Genomic DNA, 4,768 nt, shown 5'->3' with positions numbered 1-4,768 from the left:
TCTTTCCAATACCAATGACCTGTACTCTAACTCCAACAATGCGGATAAAAAAAAATTATGCTAAGAATAATGAAGATAGGGGCGCCTGGGTGGCTCCGTTGTTAAGCGTCTGCCTTCGGCTCAGGTCATGGTCCCAGGGTCCTGGGATCGAGCCCCGCATCGGGCTCCCTGCTCCTCGGGAGGTCTGCTTCTTCCTCTCCCACTCCCCCTGCTTGTGTTTCCTCTCTCGCTGTGTCTCTCTCTGTGTGTCAAATAAATAAATAAAATCTTTAAAAAAAAAAAAAGAATAATGAAGATAGAATTTGTGAAAACATTTGGAGATTTTTAAAGACCACATGATTTTCCTCCATATTATGGTTGCAAACCATGTCTCGGACAAAGTTCAGTAAGGCTTTTATAAAGTTGTTTTTACTTCAAAATAAAAATAACTTTCTAAGTAACCTTGTGCAAAGTTCAGCCCTTTACAACATAACTCTTGAGCTTCTACCCTCAAGGGGGAGGACAGGTGGAAGGAATTTGATTGGATGCCGCAGCTTGATGCTGCCAGCAGAGTTCCTACCCTCCAAAGTAACTGGTCCACTCTAGTCTATATTCCATTTAGGCCACAATCACACTTTTCCTAGAGCTATGCCAACTCCTAAGACTCCTAAATATATTTATTGGATAGGGCAAAAACAATAAATGTGTGCAGTTCACATTTTACAAAAGCCAGAAAGTGGTCTAATCCTGTTTGTTCCTTAGGCTCATTGCTTTGGTTTTTAATCACCAGAAATTTTCTGTAATTCACACATATATTTTAAAAATATCTTATGCAGATGTGTGATAATTTGGAACTGTTCTGTTATTAAATACTCCCTGGCAGTAAGTAAGAGGGGAAAATTATTTTACATTTTCTGGCCCTACCCAGTTTATTACTGTGAATTCTTTGACCAGAGACTTTTAAATGAGGAAAGCCTTTTATCTTATCTCTTTTGCATCAATCCTGCCAGTCTTTAGACCCTGGTAAATCTACTCGCTCCTATATCTTGCCTGCTTTGGGCTTCTGAGCTCTGAAAAATGTGCTATTATAATGATACCAAATGTCTCCAATCACTCTAACATATTTTTACACCAAATAATCTCTAATTTTTCTCCCTGCTCTTAGTGAATATTAGTTTGCATACCCCACAGTTATTGATTTCTTGCTAATTCTGCATTGCTGTCATTCATGTAACAAATGTGTGTTCTCTTCCTATCAATCCCACCCACTCAAACTTACCTTAAGAAAACAAGGCTGTATTCAGGTAAGACTTCCTTCAGCTGCTCTCGAAGCAACACGCATCTACATCTCTCTCCTCCTTTCCTCATTAGCCCTCCTACCAGACAAAACACATTCACTTTTTAAATTCTTCAGACTTCAAGGATTTTCTTCTGGCATTGTTCTATGATCCTATTTTATTATAAGTCCCTGGATCCTGTCCCTGAATTTTAAGAAACAGGTCAAGTCTTACTCATGTTCAAATACACTTTCTCTTGGTCCTTTTTTTTTTTTTTTTTTTAAGATTTATTTGAGAGAGAGAGAGAGGAAAAAAGCAAGCCGGGGTGGGGGGGCGTGGAAGGGCAGAGGGAGAGAGAGCATCCAAGCAGACTCCCTGCTGAGCCACCAAGACCCTGAGATCATGACCTGAGCTGAAATCAAGAGTCAGACACCTAACCAACCGAGCCACCCAGGCACCCCAGTCTTGGTCCTTTTTATTTTCTTCTTTATGCTTCTTCCCTGCCCAGTTACAGAGTAGGAAAATGTGTATTTTTTGACTCCTGTTTAGTGCAATAATATAAGGAGCACAAGCTATATTGTTAAATTGTCTGTTCAATATTAACTCTAACACATATGTGTTCTTAAATACTTTAAATCACTGAACTGCCTTTTTACTTGTGAGATAGTAATAATATTTTGAAAATTAAATCAATATATATAAGAATCTTAAAACATTTGGAACATATTAAGGCTAATATTGTGTTAGCCACCATTAACTTTATTAGCACTGTTTTTAATGTTTTTTTAATTAAATCTTCTAACAGAAGTTAGTATGTATAATTGTAAATGTTAGCCTTTTCTTTCTAAAATCTAAATTCTAGGGAGAAATTCAGACAATGAGAAGTTTGGCTTTTTATCATACTTATTTCATCTTTAAAAAATATAATTCCTGATTATATAAAAGAAATATGTTAATTCTATAAAGCAAAATTCTATTTTGTGTGGCTAAAGTAATGGATATTATTTGAACATTGTTAAAGAATTTCCATTTAGGAACCAGGAGCAAAATATCAAAGAGCTCTTCGCTTTCTAGACATGTATCTCTTCATAGTTTTAATGTTTCTCTAGATCCCCCAAAATAATTTAAACTATAGCTAGGTAAGTTCATGGAAAGCAGAAAGTGGGTTCTCTAAGTATTTAAAATTTACACAACAAAGGAAATCATTTTCTTCATAACATATAAAGGAAAAATCCAAAACCTAAATACACATAGACACATACATAAGCATATGTAAATATGTTGTTTTCTTCCATTTCATTTAGAAAATACAATAACTGAGTTATACTTTCAAAATTATTTTAAAATGCATTAAAATTAAGAAACATCTATAACAAAATTAAGAAATAATAAATGAACATGCATATTTTCATATTCTTTACATTCAGTTTTTAGTAATTTTATAAGGCCATTTTAATCTTTGAAATCTAAGTGATTTGGCTGCACTGTAAATTTTTCCCCATGTGTTTTTTGTTAATATTTTCATTTCTAACTTTGTTTCTAATCCTTTTACATTAAAAAAAAAAAAACACTTGTTTAAGTTATACTGATTTTCTGAAATGTGTTCATGTGTATATTTTTTCCCTGTATTTCAATTAGATACTGTCATTTTATATAGTCCCTTTTTAGGTTTTCCCACCATTTTTTCCTCATTTTACCTTATATTTTTACTCCACATTTCCTTTTGAAATCTTTTTTTTTTCTTCTTGAAGTAATTTTGGAATTTTAAATATTAATGTTCTAAATGTAATACTGTATTTTTTTGGGGGGGAGAGATTGAGAGAGAGCATGAGAGGGGAAAGAAGGGGGGCAAAAGGGAGGGAAAGAATCTCAAGCAGATTCCCCACTGAGCTTGGAGCCCAACAGGGCTCAATCTCAGGACCCTGAGATCATGACCTGAGTCATGACGCTTAACCAACTGTGCCACCAAGGTGCCGCTATAATACTAAGTTTTACTGTATATATTATTTGAGAATATTACTTCACAGTTATTCCTAAATGATTCTGTGGAGTTGAAAGCTATATTCTGTCAATACAATGTATTGGTAACATTCCATTTCCTCATGGCTTCATTTGTTCTTACTGCACAGTCTCCTGTCTGTATGTAATTGTCAACTCTATGTACTTAATCGTACTTAACCTGCCTTTTCTCCCTACTCTGATTGTGTGTGTGTGTGTCTTTGTGTGATCTGAAGTTCCACTATTGAGTGTTTGAGTTTAGGTCTGTGTTACTTTTTATAGTCCTTCCTCAGATTTTTTTTTTCCTGAATCTGAGGATTCAAGTTTTTATTACTTCTAGAATATTCTCAACCATGCTGTTCTTGAACTTGCTTTTATCCCATTCTTTTTTCTAAAAGTTCAATAAAGCTTTTATTTGTTCGATTATTACATAATTTTATGCTCCTTATGAATTTGACATTCTGCCATATTTTCAATCCGATTTTCCTTCTGTAATTCACTGTGAATAATTTCATGTGATCTACTTGCTACAACAATCATTTTTTCCCCCCAGTGGGTCTACACTGTTGTTTATCTATCCCCTGAAATTTTAATGTCAAAAGTTTTTTTCTTAAAGTTCTCTACTATTATTGCAACTATAGAAAACAAACTGATGGTTATCAGAGGGAGATGGGAGGGACTGGGTTAAATGTGTGATGGAGATTAGGGAGGGGACTTGTGATGATCACTGGGTGATGTATGGAAGTGTTGAATCACTACATTATATTCCTGAAACTAACATTACACTATATGTTAACTAACTGGAATTTAAATAACAACTTTAAAAATTTTTTCTTGCTTTAAGTACTGTTTGAATCTTTTAAAATACACTTGCCTACCATGCCTTCATTTTCATTTAGTATACTCTTATTTATTTAGACATAATTAAAATACTTATTTTCTATTTCTCAATGAAAATTTTGGTATCCAAAATCTTTGAAGAATAATTCAGTTTTTTGTAGGCTTACTTTCACTCATAGAGGCTTACTTCCTCATGTACTGTGATTTTAAGTGTGTGTGTGTGTTGTGTTACAAGTTCACCATATAAGCCCCAGAAGTTTATATAGCTAAATTTCTTTATAACATGGTAGTAAGGTCTATCTAATCTAGAAGTGTAACTTATCAAAATACATTAAAAAGGCATTCAGGCAAGATGGTGGAGGAGTAGGAGACCTAAATTTCGTCTGGTCCCAGGAATTCAGCTAGATAGGGAACAAACCATTCTGAACACCTACAAACTCAACAGGAGATCGAAGAAAAGAATAGCAACAACTCTCTGAACAGAAGAGTGACCACTTTCTGGAAAGTAGGAAGTGCAGAGGAGTGAATCCAAGGCGATATTAGATATTCGGGAAGATAGATGGTGGAGGGGAGGCCTCTGTCAGCCGCTACTGGCAAGTGATAGAGCAGCAGAGCACAAAATCTGAACTTTTAGAAGTCTGCTCTGCTGAAGGACGTTGCTACAGTGGCTAAGC

The sequence above is a fragment of the Leptonychotes weddellii genome, chromosome 12 (assembly GCF_054177405.1).
Source record: "Leptonychotes weddellii isolate Sample4059 chromosome 12, ASM5417740v2, whole genome shotgun sequence".
Lineage (NCBI taxonomy): Eukaryota > Metazoa > Chordata > Mammalia > Carnivora > Phocidae > Leptonychotes > Leptonychotes weddellii.
This window is presented reverse-complemented; position numbering follows the sequence as displayed.